General features: G+C 36.0%; 1 protein-coding gene across 5 annotated transcripts in view; it reads right to left on the reverse strand.

Annotated features, from left to right (window-relative positions):
* Window positions 1-21,964, reverse strand: part of LOC135219903 (transmembrane protein 117-like) — a 421,293-nt gene that overhangs the window by 211,932 nt on the left and 187,397 nt on the right. The window lies entirely within an intron of this gene.

Consider the following 21,964-nt stretch of genomic DNA (forward strand, 5'->3'; position numbering starts at 1 on the left):
GAATGTAGGAGCAATGAATACGAAATACAAATGTCCTTGACGAAAAACGTAATAACACAACCAGAAAATAACAAAACGTGATAAAACATAAGCCCATGTGCCCTTCACAAGAACATCACTTTTTATATAAGTTCATATATATGGTTATAGCTATTTCGGAAATAGCATTGGGATATCACTTGTATTTATTTTACGGGCAACGTCGATACTCTAAGGGTAATAAACTCCACAACTGGGTCTGTATAAGAATTCAGAATGAAGACACTGTTGTACCTTGGACAAAACCTCGGGTTGTTGAGTGACTATCGGGGTCTTATTATGGGGATCTTATATATATATATATATATATATATATATATATATATATACAGATATATAATATATATATATATATATATATATATATATATATATATATTTATACATATATATGATAGATATGATATATATAATATAGGTAATTATATAATATATATATATATATATATGGTATAATATTATAATATATCTTTATATATATATATATATATAATTTTCATTTCACTTACAAGCAAAGTTATTGCTAATATGCTTCATTGTGTACGAGACGGTAAAGTACGAAAACACCAACAAAGGAACGAGAACGGTCCGACCAAATACCTTCGTTTATCTCCTTCCACCCAACCCCCGCACCTATTTCTTTCGTTTCCTGGGATGCCTCCCAAGGGTAATCAAGTATGTGTCCTCACACAGATAGTTAATCAGTCTGCGATCTCATACGTTATCCTAGACTCCCCATACGTCATCCTAGACTCCCCATACGTTATCCTAGACTCCCCATACGTTATCCTAGACTCGTTGCCTGTGTGCGGCCTCGTGTGGTGTTTGTCTCTTTGCGTGAGCATTGAAGAAGAAGAAGAAGAAGAAGAAGAAAGCTGGACTGTAGTTGAGAGGATATCTTAATGTCTATGGCCTTTCATCTCTCCCGGGTATGAAACGAACTAAACGGAAACATTAATATTATAGGAAATAAAAGACAATATTTCCTCTCTTTGACTTATACCTTGATTTATTTATTTACTTTCTGTAATCAATAAATTTTAAAGCAACAGTATTCCTGAAATTGACTCCTCCTGATGAATCATATCGGCGCAATACTCGCCAGTTGTAATGGCAGAGAGAAAGCAGTTATTAGAAAAATAGAGAACACTACTTACAAGTTAAATGCAGCTGGAGCAGCTGTATCTTTCAATAATAATAATAATAATAATAATATGGATGTTACTCGTGAGTTTAGCCTAACAAACTACTTGTCGTTGTTGTGCTTGTAGGGGGTTAGGAAAGGTCTATGGAAGAGCCTGAAAAGGTCTGAAAAGGTCTGAAAAGGGAGTTTCGCGTCGAGTTAAAGATACAGGAATTTTAGTTTAGGATATTTGTGACTTATTTACTAGAATGAAAAATGTAAAAAAAAAAAATAATAATATGCATGCTAAACAGTACAGAAAATCATTTATAATTAAATATAGCATATTTATACTAATTTAGGTTGGTGAAACAAAGGCACTATTTGATCGTAGATTTTAGCACGCGTCCCGAATAAGCTAGAGGTCTGATCAAGCACTGTTATTTACTATTACAGGTCATAGTTTAGCGATGATCCAAAAACAATATAACTATTTAAGGGAGTTAAATTCACGTAAATGGATTAGTGTCTGAATGTTACAATTTGGAAACAGTAGTCACAAAGTAAAAGAACATAAAAATCCTTGGCCAATATTTAAGTAATACAATAGAGAAATACAGTAGTGAAAAAGTAAAAGAACTTTAAAAAGCCTAATGTCTGAATGATACAAGTTAGAAACATTTCTAAAACAATGGAAGAATTTTAAAATCATTTGCCTAAAAACCACAGCATAAATATACTTGAACAGTGTTACGTTTATTTCCTCTTTACGCACAAATATCAGGGCATTTACCAATTTTTTATACTCCCTTCTTTATCCCGTGTTTTATAGCGCGGCTTACGGGACGAGAAAGTGATATATCTATATCTTGTCGTTTAACCTCAGTTACCTGAAGTCTCGTATTTCCTGTATATAATAGAAATTGAATATAGAATCTGGGCCCTAAGCCAAGCGCTAGAACCTATGTTTGTTTGTTTGTGTGATGTTCTTACGTTGTATGGATCCAGTGGTTATTCAGCAACGGGACCAACGGCTTTACGTGACTTCCGAACCACGTAGACAGTGAACTTCTATCACCAGAGATACACATCTCTAACCCCTCAGTGGAATGCCCGAGAATCGAACTCGCGCTGAATATAATGCTGAAGCAATTGTTAGGAGATGGGTGGAAAGTAAGATGGATGAAGGAGGAAAAAAGTTAAGTATGTTAGTTTTACGAGACCACTGAGCTGATTAAAGCTCTCCCAGGGGTGGCCCGAAGGACTAGATATTTTCACGTGGCTAGGAACCAATTGGTCACCTAGCAACAGGACCTACAACTTATTGTGGGATCCGAACCACACTATAATCGAGAAATGAGTTTCTATCTCCAGAAATAAATTCCACTGATTCCACGTTGGCCGAGCCGAGAATCGAACTTCGGACCACCGGATTGGTAGCAGAGCGTGAAAACCATGCGGCCAATTGATGAAGGAGAATATGAACGGAGAAGTAGTAAAAGGAATGGACGGGGTTGCAGCTAGGGATCGAAGGAACGCTGCAAAGAACCTTAAGCGATGCCTACAGTGCGCCGTGAGAGGTGCACTAAAGGCGCTACTTCCCTTACGAGACGTGTTTCCTGTAGATATAAGAGCGAAGTCTGATTTATTCGCTTAACATATTTTTGAAATCACTACTTATGCAATATTATCTCCGCTATCATACTGTTTTATCTATGGAGTCACATATGGGTCTTTCCCTTGATAATGTTTAATATTTAGCACATTATCAAAAAAAAGTCTACACGAGTCATTTAAAAAAAATCGTATCACTCTCAGAAACATCAATAAAAGATTAATTACGAATCCAAAGTGCATTGCCACTATTCATTTTACAGTAACCTTTTTAACTTCTATATTTCGTCGTACGTTTAAATACGCTAGCCGCTGCAACCTTTTAATCAGTTTAATAGGTTTATTACTATTATCATTCAAAAGATGAACCCTATTCATATAGAATAAGCCTACAGGAGCCACTGACTTGAAAGTGAAGCTTCCAAAGAGCATGGCGTTCATTTGAAAGAAGAAACAGAAGGTGAAGGTTATACAGAAAGAAGAGATCGGTTATTAGAATAGAACAAATAAACTAAGATCAAGAAATTAATAGATAATAATGTCTATCTAAGTAAATAAGAATATTCAAGCGAATATTCTTATCTATTTCTAGTACGACAAAAGTTCCACGGAGCAAGAGGGAAAAAGATAACCTCAAAATAATACATCCATCGTGAAAATAAAACTGTAAATTCCTCGTGGGGGGATAGTGCCCTCAGTGCACCTCATGCGATACACTGTAAGTATTACTTAAAAGGTTCTTTGGGGTGACCCCTCGGCCCCTAGCTGCAACCCCTTTCGTTCCTTTTACTGTACCTCCGTTCGTATTCTCCTCCACATTACTTTCAATCCTTATCTGACAATGACGCCATAATGCAGCTGTGAGGTTTTTCCTCCTGTTACACCTTTCAGACCTCTCTTTACTGTAAGCTTCCATTTCAGCGCTGAATGACCTCATAGGTCCTACCGCTTGGCATATGACTTAAATTTTATACATTCCATTCAATTACAAATTCTGAATGAATAAAGTCATGCGTGACCTCAAACACTTCAAAAGCAGAACCATTTTAGAGTGGGCAAAGGAAACACCTCAAAGCCACCCCCAACCCAACCCCCGTCCTCCCGCTCCACCCTCGGGGGAACGAGATCTCCAACATCAGAAAATCATTTTGGGACTTAATTAAGATCCTCGCATAAAACAGCGACGCCGTGACGTATCTTAGATGAGATCTCGGCTGTCGAGATCTGACCTCCGAGCAGGAGCAGACAGAAGCCGTCAAGGTCCTGACACCTACCTCCTCAGTGTTGCTAGAGAGAGAGAGAGAGAGAGAGAAGAGAGAGAGAGAGAGAGTAATATATTGTATGTTACTGAGAACTAAAAACTGTAGCAAACCAAATTTGAAAAATTTGGAATAAAAAGTTATCAGAAAAGAAAAAAAAAAAGCCTACTTCAGCACAGCATTCAAGACAGTTTTACTTGAAATAAAAATTCAAAACATGTATCAGAGCATTATTGCAAAAAAAAAAAAATTAACGGAAAAAAAAGGAAAGAAAAAAGTATCTGCGAGCAGTAGATCAGCGCGTTCAGACTGAGCACGGTTTAGGGCACACGTGTTCCATTGCAATTTACTCATGGGTAGATATAAATATCTATACCCGAAGACGGGTACGAATAGTATAGCTCCCTGAATATAACTAACCAATCCTAAGGCCCCCCTATTCTTAATAAGGCCGTTGTTGGATATAAATATTCCCTGCAAGTACCCTTGGCGCCACTCACCCCCTTTCCATGGTAGCACGGAGTATGGAAGAACAGGAATAATAAAATGAAGTTCTGACAGCTGCTTTATCAAAGGAGTTTGCAATAACGAGAGCTTACTTCCAAGATATTATCATTATTATATCATTATATTATTATAAGACATGAAATCAGTATTAGCGCAATTCACCTCTCTTGTGGCAGACACGGTACCTAAGATTCAAGTGCATAATAAGTGAATTACAATATTCAGAACTCACGTGAATAAAAGGATAGCATCTGGTACCTCAAGCTTTGATATTGAAAAAAAATAAAGTATTAACACTTGTAGTTTTAGTATGGTACCACAAATCTTTGATATTAACAAGGAGTGAACCGATCTCCAGCTTATTCGGGGCGCATGCTAAAATCTACAGTCAAATAAAGCGTTGTTTCGCCAACCAAAATTGAACTAAATACGCTATATTTTATTAGAAATACTTTTTCTGTACCGTTTATATGTATATTATTTATTTTTTTACATTTTCATTCTAATGAATAAATCATAAATATCCTGTCCTAAAATTGCTGTATTTTTAACTCAACGCGAAACACCTTTTTCAGACCTTTTTAGGCTTTTCCATAGACATTTCCTAACCCCCAACAAACAACAACAACAAACAACAACAACAAAGTAGTTTGTAGGCTTACTCCACGAGTATGCGAAAAAAGACAAAGTATTGAAACTTGCAGCTTAGTCACACTGTCCTCCATTGATCGCTTTTACGACAAAAGGTGTACCTCAACCCTGTCTGAATACTGGGACAATGGCGTGATGAATGACCTCACACAAAAGCCCCGAATTTCTTTGTAAATAAACCGCCCATGACCCAGTCGGCTCTGGAGTCTTCCAGGACACAGTAATGCTCCTTCTCAGGCGCGAAGGTGTTTTACCATATCAGGTAATTATCAATTACTTCATTAGGATACTGTTCTCTCTTCTAGATGCTGTTCTCTCTATAGGAGGCTATTCTCTCTTTAGGATACTGTTCTCTCTTCTGGATGCTACTCCGTCTTCTGGATACTGTTCTCTCTTTTGGATACTGTTCTCTCTTCTGGATGCTGTTCTCTCTTTAGGATACTGTTTTGTCTTTTGGAAGTTGTTCTCTTTAGGATACTGTTCTCTCTTTTGGATGCTGTTCTATCTTTTGGATGCTGTTCTCTCTTTTGGATGCTGTTCTGTCTTTTGGATGCTGTTCTGTCTTTTGGATGCTGTTCTGTCTTTTGGATACTGTTCTGTCTTTTGGATGCTGTTCTGTCTTTTGGATACTGTTCTGTCTTTTGGATACTGTTCTCTTTTGGATACTGTTCTCACTTTAAGGTGCTATTCTCATTTTTGGATACTGTTCTCTCTTCTGGATACTCGGTAATGCAGTGATAGCCCTGCTACAATGACACGTTTTTCAGTGTCATTTGGCTGAACTGCATTTTGCAATGTGCTTGCGTTTTTACTATTCGTTTATTAATATGTCTTATTTGTTCCTTTTCTAATAACATTTTTCTACATTCCCTATTACCTTTCAAATGAACGCGACACTCTTTGGAAGTTTGATTTTAAAGTCAATGGCCCCCATCTTCTGAATAATAATAATAATAATAATAAAATAATAACTTAATGGAATGATACTTCAAATTACAGCGATACCATAAGACAGCCGTTGATGACCAACTCGGTAAAGACAACACAAGTGTTCAGAACTCTTCATTTAGATAAGCCACCTCAATGAGGACTGGTGAAAGAGTCTTTGCAGAATGAAAAATGATCTTTGTTTTCTTTGTCAGCCACGAAAATGAGCCCTCTTACCAATCAATGCATCCGCATGACTGCCACCCCCACCCCCACCCCCAGCCCACAACAACCCCACCACCTTCTGTCAGTATTCTGAAAGTTGAAACAGACTCGAGGGAGAAGGAAATATAATTACAGAGAGAGAGAGAGAGAGAGAGAGAGAGAGAGAGAGAGACCTTACCTTACCTTCTCTCCTTACTTACTTACAGACCTTACAGTTCGTTCGGGTTTCCGCCCCAGGTCCCTCAGTGTGAGGCGCCTCTAATGTCTACCAGAGAGTTGCTAGTACATCTTCCGGTATATTTTGCATCTTCCAATCTTGGATGGTCTGGGATGCAGTTTAGATATTTGTCGAGCTTATCTTAAACACATCTACGCTCACTCCTGATATATTCCTCAGATGAGCTGGCAACGCATTGAATAGACGCTGCATTATCGATGCTGGTGCGTAGTGGATTAATGTTCTGTGTGCTTTCCTTATTTTTCCTGGTATAGTTTTTGGGCACTATTAATCTACCTCTGCTTGCTCTTTCTGATATTTTTAGTTCCATGATATTTCTGTTATTCCTTCTATCTGTTTCCATGCCACTGAATTATCATGTAGCGTTCTCTTCTCCTTTCTAGACTATATAATTTTAAGGATTGTAGTCTTTCCCAGTAGTCTAGGTCCTTAACTTCTTCTATTCTAGCTGTAAAGGACCTTTGTACATCTCTATTTGTGCAATATCCTTTTGATAGTGTGGGTACCATATCATATTGCAATATTCAAGTGGACTACGAACATATGTTTATAAAGCATAATCATGTGTTCAGCTTTTCTTGTTTTGAAGTGCCGTAACAACATTCCCATTTTTGCTTTACATTTTGCCAACAGAATGGCTATTTGATCATTGCATAACATGTTCCTATTCATCATCACACCAAGGTCTTTAAACTGCTTCCTTATTTGTGGTTGTCTCATTATTAGGTCCCGTCCTATATGCTATAGCTTTCCTTCTCTGTCTCCATAAATTTATTGATTCAAAATTTATCAGGAGTTAAATACCATCCTATTTACCTCTGCCCAATCATATACTTTGTTAAGGTCTCTTTGTAGAGCGTTCCTATCTTCATCACAAGTAATTTCTCTACTTATTCTTGTGTCATCAGCGAAACTACTCACTACCGAATCCTTAACATTACTGTCTATGTCTTCAATCATAATAACAAACAATATTGCAGCTAGCACCGTACCTTGTGGCACACCGGATTATTACCTTGGTTTCATCCGATTTCTCATCGTTTGCAATAACTATCTGTTTTCTGTTGTGTAAAAATTCTTTAACCATCTTCCTACTTTATCTACGATATGTGTTTTTCTAATTTTCTTTGCTAATATATTATGGTCTACTTTGTCAAAAGCTTTTGCAAAGTCTAGATAAACCACATCTGTTTCATTTCCGCTTTTCATATTTTTGAATATGTTCTCACGGTGGACTAACAGTTGGGTTTGTGTACTTTTTCCGGGTACGAAAACCGTGTTGTCCTATATTAAACAAATTATTTTTTATTAAATGTTTCATAATATTTTTCTTCATTGCCCTTTCATACACTTTTCATAATATGTGATGTTAGACTCACAGGCCTATAATTACTTGCCTCTAGTCTTGATCCACTTTTGAAAGTAGGGGTAATATATGCTAATTTGTGCTCATCATAAATCTTGCCTGTATCTACACTTTGTCTTAATATATTGCAAGTGGCTTTGCGATAGAATGAACTACTTTCTTTAACAAAATAGCAGGGACTCCATCCGGCCCTGCAGCAGCTCCATTTTTAATTTCATTAATTGCCTGCACAATATCAGCTTCATTAATTTCTATGTCAGCTAAATATTCACTATTTTCGTCCCTTACTTCTATATCATTATCTTCATTATCTATTCTAGGGGTGAATTCTCTCTTATATCGTTCTGCCAGTATGTTGCAAATTTCCTTTTTTTCATTCGTTAATCTCCCTTCAATTCTCAGAGGGCCTATTTCTATTCTTTTTTCTTCATCTTCTTCGCCATATGAGTATAATAGTTTGGGGTTTTGCTTGATATTTAATAGGGTTTTTCTTCCAAGTCCCGTTTTTCATTTTCTTTTGATTTATAATCTTTTGTTCTGCATTTTCTATCTACTTTTTAGTTCTATAACTTTCCATGCATTTTTTCTTTTGCAAGACCTTTTTTCCACTTTCTGATTTTTCTGGAACAAGATCCTTCTGTCTCTTGGTATGCATGAATGATGTTTTACTTTTCTTCTTCGGTATATATTTATCCACTATTTTCTCCAATATTTTATATAATATCTCCGTATTTACCCTTATGTCATCACTTACGAAAATGTTATCCCAATCTTTGTTTAATTCTTCATTAATTTCTGACCATTTTATATTTACTGTAGAAGTTGTATTTTCCATATCCTTCCCACTTTTTCATTTCTTGCTTATCTCTATTTTCACTTGCTTTGGAATGAACTGTTAATTCTATGACATTATGATCTGAAATACTCGCATTATAAACTATTATTTCTTTAACATAATTCATCTCGTTCACAAATACTAGGTCTAAAGTATTTTCCTTTCTTGTTGGCAGGTGATTTATTTGTTGAATGAACTGTATTCTAGTAGCATATCTAATAGCTTTTTTTTTTTTTTTTTCAAATTTAATTGCCTCTTATCATTCTGCACTACTATTACTCTCTTTTTATATTGTATAAGTACAACCACAGTCTCCTATTCGTTCTTTCCATTCTACGAAAGGAAAGTTGAAGTCACCCAGATAGGAGAATAGTCCAGTCCTTGTGGATTTCTACATATATTCATCCAATTTTTCAATTATTAAGTCAAACTCTTTAGTATAGGAGGTCTATATATTACTATGTTCATCAATTTTTCAGATTCAAATTCTACCGCTATTAGTTTCACATTCTGATGTACTATATTTCTCATATATTTTTCCTTGTTTTTTGTCTTTCCCATATATTGCGGTTCCCCCTTGATTCCTATTTTTTTCTATCTGATCTATAAGTTTGGAACCCTTTTATTTGATCATCATTCACAGTCTCTTGGGAATACCAGGTTTCACTTATATTCATTATATCTATTTTCTTTTCATTTTGGGGTTAGTTCTTCTAAGTACTCTATTTTTCTTTTTGAGTTACTCGTAACTAAACCCTGCGCATTCATCACTATGATGGTTTTGCGTGTTTTCTCCTTCATTTAATATTGTAGTAATAAGGATTTTCCCATGTCTCTTCCGTTCTGGTATGTTGTTCTTTTTTTCATTTCCAGAAATTCTGACATTAAAAAATCCAACTTTTCCATAATATTTGATCTTCCTTCATCATAATTATTCATTTTGTGTCTGAATCTGCAATTTTCTCCGTTTCTGCAATATCCTCTTGCATAATAAATACAGTTATTATCTCTTGAGTAGAATTTCGGAGCTGATGCTTTGAAATTTTTTGCTGACCACCCTCTGCATATCTCATTGGTGGTTTGCTTTTCTCTTTTACTGATATTCTTGATTTCTCTCTTTATTTGTTTCTTTCTTATTTGGATTTTATTACTTTGTTGGTTATTTATTTGATTATGATTCATGGCTACAGGGTGCATATATTTGCATTTTTGTCGAACTTACATCCTTTTCCTTCTTTTAGGTTTTTACATATTTTTGGATGCAGATCTCTGCAATCATCCCCATAGCCATCTAAGTATGCACATTTACCATATATTTCATAGTTTTGACATACCTTAGGATGTTTTGTAGTAACATCTTTCTCCAAATCTGCAATTCCTCTTTTCAAAAGGTTGCAGATTTTGTCTTTCTTGTCTATTTTTTCCTCTCTTTCCCGTCATTGTGTAGATCTGGGGTAGAGCCTCTTCGGGATGCTTTTCTGTTGTCAGAGAGAGAAAAACCAATCACGAAATGAGCCGTTCAAGATAACAAGGCGTGATCCGATCTCCAGCTTACTCGAGGAGCGTGCTGAAATCTACGGTCAAATAACGCATTGTTTCTCCAACGAAAATTGAAATAAATACTTTATATTTTATTGGAAATAATTGTTCTGTGCTGCTTAACGTTATTTATATTTTTTTACATTTTCATCTTAATAAATCAATCATAAATATCTTATCCTAAAACTCCTGTATCTTTAACTCTACAAGAAACACCTTTTTAGGCTCTTCCATAGACCTTTCCTAACCCCCAAAATGAACAACAAAGTAGTTTGTAGGCTTACTCCCCGAGTAAGCGAAAACAGCTGGACGGAATAAGCTAAGAACAACAACAGCAACAGCAACAAGGGAAATTGCTGGGAAAGTGAAAATAAGTCATGGCAGAGGGTGAGGGGGAAATGTCAAAACGAAAAGCGGTCGTCAAATGATTCATCTAAAACCGGACTCCATTTCCTACCCATCTCATGATTTCCCTTGGAATTCCTCTTTCCATAACGATGGTCTAATGCGGAGTCTGGTTTTCCCCTCATTCATTTCTATGGGTGTAGCCAGGATTTCAATTTTGGAAGAGGGGACAAAAATTGATCTTCGAACACATATTTTATTCATAATTTATTTTTATACAGTATTGGTAATGCTTCGCCTTTCATTCTGAATGACTGGATATTGCTTTACACTTTTGGGTTTCATAATAAGATTGTTTCCACCTCCCAAAATTTATATTGACATTCCAAATGGTCCCTGGTCATTTCGGTTCAACACGAGGGTCAGTATCAAGTCCCTCCCCCAGGCAGAGGGCCAAAGCACGTAACGACTAAGTAATCCCTAATATGAACGAATCTATGGAGTCCCTGAGTTCTCTTCATGAATCCTGAAGTATTCTCCGGGAACGGTCGAGTAGAATAACCCAACGAATAATAAAACCACGTATGAAATGAGAGAAGCAATGACGGCCGTATTTCAAGTACAGACGGGGGGCCATTCTCAAACAGGTAATGAATTCCCCTTCAGTCAGGGACTCCGGGCCATTGATTTATATTCCCTTCAGGGCGTTCTTAAAACTTTCACGAACCTGAAAGCCTACTAAGCCCTCTCTCCCCCAACCCCACCAAAGCAGCTTCCTGGTAGACGAATCTACCTGCCGGAGGCACTCGTCGTCTTTTCAACGGACGGCGAATCGATGGAACGGAACAGCGTCCCAGTTCCCAGAACTATTAACAGGTGCTTTCTGTCCTCCGACTTTTTACAGTTTTTTTTCGGGGACCCACTGGGGGACACGGAGACCGAAATTGTGCTGGAAGTCAGGACCTGCTTGTGTTTGGGTTGGGGTCTTGCTTGTAGTCATGGAGTGGAGGATAAAGAGAGAGAGAGAGAGAGAGAGAGAGAGAGAGAGAGAGAGAGAGAGAGAGAGAGAGTTTCCTAAATGACAGAAGTTACAGTTTAAGTCCCCTAACCAAATAAGATCAGAGCTTGATACCCAGATTATTGGCAGCCGAATATTCAAAACACTACGAAGAAAACTTAAAAAGATAAAGAATTCAATTATTCAAACAAACTGAAACGTAACTTCATCTCTTTACTGAACGATATAAGAACTGATTGATAGATTTGTGTAATCTGGGGTCGCACCAACAACGGCGGTCAGAGGTTGGCAAGTAAGAAGTTTAGATCAAAGAAATAAAATTTTAAAAAAGTAAAATTTCGAAGCATTCAGTGATTGCATTCCTCTCTCTCTCTCTCTCTCTCTCTCTCTCTCTCTCTCTCTCTAAGGAAGCACTGCTTGGGGCAAGCAATCGAAGCCTGAATGGGCGAAGATTCCTCTGCATGTCACGCACCTTTCCGTTTTCAAACACGTACTGCGTTGAACATATTGTATTTCGATGTTATTATTATTATTATTATTATTATTATTACTCAGTAGATGAAACCTATACACAAGAAACAAGCCCACCAAAGGGGCCACTGACTTGAAATTCAAGCTTCCAAAGAATGTTGGTTTCAACCTCCCTCCGCAGACGCCACACTACAGCAGTAACTGATCAAGATACAGAGCCAGTGACTTTTCGTCGGCCAGGGGGAGACGCGAACGTGGCATCGGAGTGGCAAACCACGACACTAACCGCTATACCAGCAGACCATCTTAGTTTAGTTGTTTATGCTGTAAGATATTTTGTAACTCGTAATTTTCTTTCAGTTATTACATCACTAGAACAGTAGACCAATTTGGGGATACAAGAATGGTTACACAGCTATTCCAGGACAAAGATACCAGTCACAAATAGTTTAAATTGAGGAAATCGACGCGAAAGGCTAATAAATTTTGTTTTTAAGTATTTGCTCATTCAAGCAGCCTAGAATTATGAGGATACTGAGTTGCCTATTCCACAATCAAGAATCACTCTTCAGGGTTTGTGAGTGAACTCAACTGACGATAAAAAATTAAATATATATATACTATATATATATATATATATATATATATATATATATATATATATATATATATATATAGTATATATATATCATATATATATATATGATATATATATATATACACACACACGCACACATATAGATATAGATATAATATATATATATATATATATATATATATATATATATATATATATATATATAGTGTTCATTAGGAAACAAGTTAAGGAGGAAAGTGAAGGGAAATACAGAAAGAAGAGAACCCACTTATTAAAAAGAAAAATAAATGAATAAATAGGTAAATAGATAAAAATGTACTGAAATGCAAGAATATATCAGGGTAGTACACACACACACACACACACACACACACCACACACACACAACACACACACATATATATATATATATATATATATATATATATATAGATATATATATATATATATATATACACATAGAGAGAGAGAGACGAGATACGAGAGAGAGAGAGAGAGAGAGATTGTTGGTTTGAGAGAGAGAGGAGAGAGGGAGTGTTGGTTTCCATCAGCTCTCATCGATCACGCCCCCAGCTAACTTAAATAGGACCGAAACCCCCCCCCCCCCTCCTCTCCCCGCCCCCGAGTAAGGATAACGCGAGGAGCTCTCAAAGGACATGTCACCATCGAACTTCTGAAATAGGATACGAAACCCGGCCCCTGGAATCGCATGAACTTTACGAGGGAAATAGGGACCACCTTTCACGAGATTTCGGTGAAATTTGCTAATTCTCTCTCTCTCTCTCTCTCTCTCTCTCTCTCTCTCTCTCTCTCTCTCTCCAAGAATGCACTTACTTCCGTCTATGTATATTAATAGGCTATTTCAAAAACTTTACCAATTCTTAAGACTCTCTCTCTCTCTCTCTTCTCTCTCTCTCTCTCTCTCTCATGTATCAAGCATCTCGCTTGGAGATAAGAATACCGCAGGAAAGGAACAACATGCCTATTTCAAATACTTTACCAATTCTTAAGACTCTCTCTCTCTCTCTCTCTCTCTCTCTCTCTCTCTCTCTCTCTCTCTCTCGGAATTCTGTAGATTGGTGGACAAATTAGTAAGAAATGCAAAAGATAAATGAGGATAAGAGAGTTGCATCAGTTTGTAAAGAAAACCCAAAAGAATTCTTTGTGCATGTTGATAGTAGGAAACCAATAAAAAAAAAAATAGCATAGGTCCCCTAAGGGACATTCAAGGTAACCTGGTGAACTCAGACTTGGAAAAAGCAGAGTTATTGAATAAGTTTTTAATAGTGTATTCACAACTGAAGACACTACCTCAATACCGGAAGCTGCTATTAAATATGAAGGGGTAGATCCACTGGACAAAATATTTACAGAAGAGGACATTAAAAACAAAACAGACGAACTGAAAAAGTTCAAATCTCCTGGCCTAGGTGGGATTCATCCAAGGGAAATTAAAAAGCTACAAGAGAAGATACTTCCTCACCTATATAAACTCTACAGGAAAAGTGCTGAACAAAGAAAGGCACCAAAAGGATGGAAACTAGGAAATGTGGCCCCAATTTACAAAAAAGGTCCAAGAGAAGAGCCGAGAAATTATAGACCAATCTGCCTAACGTCAGTTGTTTGCAAGATTTTTGAGTCCATAATTGCAGATCAAATTGTGGATCACATAGATAGAAACAACTAATTGTTAAACAGTCAACACGGTTTCAGACAAAACAGATCCTGCCTATCAAACCTCTTGGAGTTTTCTAACATGCTAGTGTTTACGACAGTAATAGAGCAATAGATATACTCTACTTAGATTTCCAAAAGGCCTTTGACAAAGTCCCACACAAGAAACTAATGACAAAAGTTAGAGCTTTAGGAATTGTAGGAGAAACAGCAGACTGGGTCGAAGACAGGCTAACTAATAGAAAACAGAGTCGTAATAAATGGTGAAGAATCAGAATGGGCAGAGGTAACAAGCGGAGTTCCTCTGGGTTCTGTCCTTGGCCCTCTCTTGTTTTTTTATTTTCATTAACGGCATTGATGTAGGCTTAACCAGCAGGATAGCCAGATTTGCAGATGACACCAAACTAGGTGTAAATGCAGCAGACCCAGATGCAGTAGAAAATAGGAGTGGTCAAAAAAATGGCAAATGCCTTTTAACGTAGATAAGTGTAAAGTGTTACAAACAGAAATAAACAACCCCCATGCCAGCTACATGCTGCTTGGGAATGACATAAATAGTGTAGAACAAGAGGAGGACCTTGGAGTTATTATTACCAAGGACTTAAAAGCCACAAAACAGTGCATAAAAGCAGAGGAAGGCACAGAAACTAGTGGGATACATAAAAAGGCAGTTCAAATACAGAAATAAGGAAACTGTGCTGCAGCTCTACACATCAATAGTTAGACCCCATCTTGAATATGCAGTACAGTTTTGGTCACCAACACTAAGAAAAGACATAAATAGATTAGAAGGAGTACAAGCAAGAGCCACAAAGTTAATTCCATCCATCAGGCAAATAGGTTACCGAAGATGACTAGAGAGCCTGGACTTGTATGGCTTAGAAACACGACGTTTGCGAGGACAACTAATGGAAACATTTAAAATGCTGAAAGGAATAACAAAAGTAGACAGTAACCTATTTACATTAGACGAAAACCAGACAAGAAATAATGGATGGAAACTAGGACTGAAGAGATACAACATACCTCATTGTGGGAACTTCTTTACATACAAGATATGTGACTGTGACATGGAATAAACTGCCACCAGAAGTTGTTAACAGCAACAGTGTGGAAGAGTTTAAAAGAAAGCTAGACAAAAATCATTAGGAAACTGTGAATGCACAGTAAAACCTGCTCTTACAGATAAGTGAGCACACGATGTCTTCCCGGATGGACTAACAAGTCTTTAAGACATCCTAATCCTTGTAACTCCTTGTAACTCACTCACTCTCTCTCTCTCTCTCTCTCTCTCTCTCTCTCTCTCTCTCTCTCTCTGGATTTAGGCCACAGCCAGACAAGAAGCCAGATTGAATGGAAATACTTTGGTATAATAAATAAATAAATAAATAAATAACTGAATAAATAAATACAAATAAATAAATAAATACAAGGTATACAAATCAATACCAGACTTCCAATGGAAGAGCAATGTTAGTCAATGGAATGACAATACAATTCCCACTGATAAACACATTATTACCAGACGCAAAGAGAGAGAAAGAGAGAGAGAGAGAGAGAGAGAGAGAGAGAGAGAGAGAGAAGAAGCAATATTAACAGAGACATATTGCATCTCAGTCCCAAAGATATCTTTCGAAATGGTCACCCTGGACACAGAATGCAAAATTACCTGGGATCATCTCTCTCTCTCTCTCTCTCTCTCTCTCTCTCTCTCTCTCAGTCCCGGGAACGCCTTCATTATGTTCTCCTTGGCAACATATAGAATTAGCTGGTAAATGACAGTGTGTGCGTGCGTGTGTATAAGCGTGCGAACATAGACATCATATGAAATTAGTTAGCATGGATCGTGTGTGTGTTTGTGCGCGCACGAGCGTAATCAAAGGTATTTTTGTTCATGGATCCAGAAATAGCTTTCCAGGCATTCCTGGAAGAGGAAGAGAAATAGCCAGACATTCAGCAAAAAAAAAAAAAAAAAAAAAAGAAAGACATCCAATCGGGGCACATGATTTATTCACGCGAGTATGAACTCGTCACATCATAAATCTTTTCCCCTCTATTAAAAGATCGTAAATTATGAAAACTGAATTTTTTGTACGATTAAATTAGAGCTAATGATGAATAGGGGAAACCATTTTTTTTTTTCATTAATTCGGCTGACATTTGTTTTAAATACGGGAAATGAGATCTATGGTCCCAAATGGGGAGAGGAAAAATGTGTTGGACTGGAACATACCTCTGCTTCTTTCATTTACTAGGAAATACTTCTGCTTCTTTCCTTTACTGGGAGATACTTCTGATTCTTTCCTTTACTGGGAAATACTTCTGCGCCTTTCCTTTACTGGGAGATACTTCTGATTCTTTCCTTTACTGGGAAATACCTCTGCTTTTTTCCTTTTCTGGGAAATACTTCTGCTTCTTTCCTTTACTGGAAAATACTTCTGTGTCTTTCCTTCACTGGAAAATATTCCTACTTCTTTCACTTATTGTGTAATACTTCTGCTTTTTTCCTTTTACTGCAAAATACTTTTTCTTCTTCTTTCCTTCACTGGAAAATACTTCTGCTTCTTTCACTTATTGTGATATGCTTCTGCTTTTTTCCTTTACTGCAAAATACTTCCTCTTGTTTCCTTTACTGGAAAATACTTCTGCTTCTTTTCTTTGCTGGAAATTACCACTCTTTCCTTCATTTAATAGAAAATACTTCTTGCAGTTACTGGAAAATACTTCTGCTTCTTTCCTTTAATTAATGGGAAATGCTTCTGCATCTTTCCTTTTCTGGGGAATACTTCTGCGTCTTTCCTTCACTGAAAAACACTTCTGCTTTTGCATTTACTGGAAAATATTTCTGCTTTTTTACTTTGCTGGAAAATACTGCTAATCCTCCCTTTACTGGAAAGTACTGCTTCTTTCCTCAGGCTTTGAAGAAATGTCTACCCATAATAATAATAATAAGCAGGAGGAGGAGGAGGAGGAGGAGGAGGAGGAGGACGGAAGGAGGAGGAGGAGGAGGAGTGAGGAGAGGAGGAGGTGGGGAGGGGGAGGAGGAAGGGAGGGAGGAGGAGGATAGTTTTTGGATTAATAATAATAATAACAATAATAATAATAATAATAATAATATAATAATAATAATAATAATAATAATCATAATAATAATAACAACAAGAGCAAGATCAATCACAAGACCCTATTAGTCCCATTTACCACGAAGATCTTTCAAAATCATCAACGACTTCAGTCTCAGGTATCGAGAACCACTCGCAAATGGGAACGACACTTTCGTTGCGGCCATGGGAATGAAGTGAAAACTGAGGCCGAAGCTGCTTAGATATTCAATATTCGAACAACTTTGAGAGACCCTGGCAGCGCTTGGGACATGGAGGCATGATCTTTATTTTCTCGATTTTCAGCTGCAGTTTTGCGAAAATAGCGACGAGATTTTTCAAATCTTACGAGGAAAAATAAGCTCTTTGGAGATGGAGGTCTAGATTTGGGTATTCCTTTGGAGCTGTAGATATGGGGATTCCTAACACACATAAGGGAACGTTGGAGCTGGAGATCTAGATTTGGGTATTCCTAACACAAAGAACAACACAGAGGAACGTTAGAGCTGGAGCTGTATATTTAGGTATTCTTTGACAAAGGACAACACAGAGGAAAATTAGAGCTGGAGCTGTATATTTAGGTATTCTTTGACGAAGGACAACACAGAGGAAAGTTGGAGCTGGAGCTCTTGATTTGGAAATTCCATTGACAAAGAACAACACAGAGGAACGTTGGAGCTGGAGCTATATATTCAGGTTTTCCTTGACAAAGGACAACACAGAGGAGCGTTGGAGCTGGACCTCTAGACTTGGGATAGGTACCAGGAACTGGTAACACTTTACGGAAAGGGATCCTAGGGACACTTGAAAATAGAGAACTTTTAAAATAGATTTTCCATATATTAAACCTCCAGATTTCGACATTCCTTTGGCAAAGATTGACTCAGAGGGATATGTATCTGGTAATAGTAATGTTAAAGGAAATGGGATCCTAAGAGGACTGGAAAATACAGACATTTATCAATAGGTTTTCCAAATATCAAAATTCATTACATGCTAAAAAAAAAAAACGTTTGTAGCCATTCAGACAATGAAGTAGAGAACCATTACAATTCTTGCAGCATCAAAACTAAAATAAAATGTTCAAATGATGTACTGGGATAATAATGTATGAATATCCACTTATTACGGTACGAAAGACTCCTGACCAGAAATGATGACATTAAAGATCTGATGAATTCATGAAATAATACAACAAAACAAACAAATAAGCAAGCACGCCATTTATCACTCAAACCTATTCGCATGCCAAATCTTTTCTTCAAGTTTTGTAAATAAACAAAATATCAAATTCCACAAAAAAAAAAAATTCAATTAAATTTTCTGCACGATTAATGAACCCATTCTTTCCTTGAAGGTCAAAAGTAACTGCGTGACTGGGCCAAAGCAATACCCCAAATTCACTGTCGGCACAAGAATAGAGGCTGTCAGTCATTTAGATAATCTTTATCTCTTCATCTCATTTTATCTCATCTTCTTGGGTTATTCTCGACGGCCGTCTCATCTCTCCTTAACTGGTCTATCAGGCGTCTCGTATTCATATTTCAAAGGACTTTCATTTTAAAATTTCATAGAATTCTCATATTCATATTCCACAGTATTATCAAACTTTCATAGCATTCTCGTATTCATATTTCAAAGGACTTTCATTTTAAAATTTCATAGAATTCTCATATTCATATTCCACAGTATTATCATACTTTCATAGCATTCTCATATTCATATTTCAAAGGACTTTCATTTTCATATTTCATAGAATTCTCATATTCATATTCCATAGTATTATCAATCTTTCATAGCATTCTCATATTCATATTTCAAAGGACTTTCATTTTCATATTTCATAGAATTCTCATATTCATATTCCACAGTATTATCATACTTTCATAGCCTTCATTCATCATTCATATTTAAAAGGACTTTCCATTCATATTTCAAATAGAATTCTCATATTCATTTTTCCATATATTATCATACTTTCATAGCATTCTCATATTCATATTTCAAAGGACTTTCATTTTCATATTTCATAGAATTCTCATATTCATATTCCATAGTATTATCATACTTTCATAGCATTCTCATATTCATATTTCAAAGGACTTTCATTTTCATATTTTATAGATTTCTCATATTCATATTCCATAGTATTATCATATTCATATTTCATATCATTCTCATACTTATATGGCAAAGAATTTTCATACTCATATTTCATAGCGTTTTCATATTTGTGTTTCATCGCAATTCCTCATATCCATATTTTATATAGAATTTATCATATTTCATAGTTGCAAAGAATTTTCATACCCATTGTTTCAGAAAATTCTCATATTTATATTTCATAGCATTCTCACATTTATATTTCATAACATTCTCATATCTATATTTCATAACATTCTCATACTCATATTTCATAGCAGTCTCATATTCATATTGCAAAAAATTTTCATACTCATATCTCATAGCGTTTTCATATTTGTGTTTCATAGCATTCTCATATCCATATTTTATAGAATTCTCATATTCATATTGCAAAGAATTTTCATACCCATATTTCAGAAAATTCTCATATTTATATTTAATAGGATTTTCATATTTATATTTCATTGCATTCCCATATCCATATTCCATAGCTTCTCTTATTCTTATTTCAGAGCTTTCTCATACTCATAATTCATAGCATTCTCATTCTCATTTTCCATAGCATTCTCATATTCATATTTCAGAGCATTCTCACATTCACAGTTCATGGCATTCTCACATCCATATTTCAGAGCATTCTCAAATTCACATTTCAGAGCATTCTCACATTCACATTTCATATCATTCTTTACTGAAGTGTCCTATTTTGCCAAAGGAAAATCTTTAATATTACAGAAGCTAAAAGTAATTTGTATTTTACCTAGGATATGAACCTACTCTTTCATAAACGGAGTTATGAAAATATTGAAGTAAGCGTAGGTTCGTATCCTAGAAAAACTGTAAAGTACTTTTAAAATTTTTCCTATTAAAGATTTTTCCTCTGACAACCTGTACAATGTTATTGAAGAATGTCACGAAATATGAATAAGCGCCCAATAATGCTTTTGTAACCGTCCAAGATTCCGCATATCTTATAATCGTAAAGTCATGGGGAAAAAAACCATCTGAAACCTGCAAAAATGGGATGAATAAAAATTCCAATTATGAGAAAAACGAGTAACAGAAAATAAACCCAGAGCGGCCTTCAAGCAAAGGGCATATAGCAGCGCCTCCCTGAAGTTCCACTTGACCTGCTCGGCAGCAGAAAGCAGCAGGAGAAAGCAGCAGTAGTAGTTTCATCATGAAAAAAAGGGGAGGAGAGAGGATGCCAGAGGAACGATAAAGGGAAAATACCACGACGCCTAGGACTTTCCTCCTCTAGGATATAATCTCGCGGAGGGATTTTGGGATAGTTGTCACGGCACATTCTCTTCCGCCCCAGGACCTAATGGATAATACTGCTGCCTCCAACATTCCACTTGACAAGAGAAATCAAATACAAAAATTGAATTTATATCAGTTATTTCAATGGCAGTTTATCCTGTAAAAGATCTACTTTGCAACAGGAAGATTCAGTTACACATCAGGTGTGTCATCTTTGGCAAAGCTGCCCCAAGGAGGACTTCGACAACGTTGTTAAAGAGATCGCAAGCGAATCCTCGTACACATTTTAAAGATCAAAATCACCCGACCAGCCACAACCCGTCCCTCCCCCCCCCCCCCCCCCCCCCCCCCACTCCCCCCCCCCCCCCCCCCCCAACCGAAAAAAAAAATTAAACTCAATCCAAAGAAAAACAAAAACAAAAAACACATGAACGCAACCGAATCATCCGCCACATTTTAAATATTAAATTAAGAAAACAGGCAAAATAAAACAATACGCAAGCACAAACCGAATACTTGGAAGATACTTTAAAGATAAAAATCACCCAAAAGATCAAAATCAGGACAAAAAAAAACTCATGCAAAATAAATGCACAAATAAACACACAAACAACGCAACCGAATCCCTGAACACATTCTAAAACTCAATATTTTTGTTTACATATATATATATATATATATATATATATATATATATATATATATATATATATATAATATATATATATATATATATATATATATACTATATATATATATATATATATATATATATACATATCATATATACATATATCTATATATATATATATATATATATATAATATATATACTATACATAATATATGTAATACATCATACATATATATATATTTAATATATATATATATATATATATATAATATATACATAATATATATAATACATATACATTATATAGATATATAGATAATATTCTAATATATACATTAGATATATATCACATAAAATTTAAATATACATATTTTATATATTACATATAAATAT

The sequence above is a fragment of the Macrobrachium nipponense genome, chromosome 1 (assembly GCF_015104395.2).
Source record: "Macrobrachium nipponense isolate FS-2020 chromosome 1, ASM1510439v2, whole genome shotgun sequence".
Lineage (NCBI taxonomy): Eukaryota > Metazoa > Arthropoda > Malacostraca > Decapoda > Palaemonidae > Macrobrachium > Macrobrachium nipponense.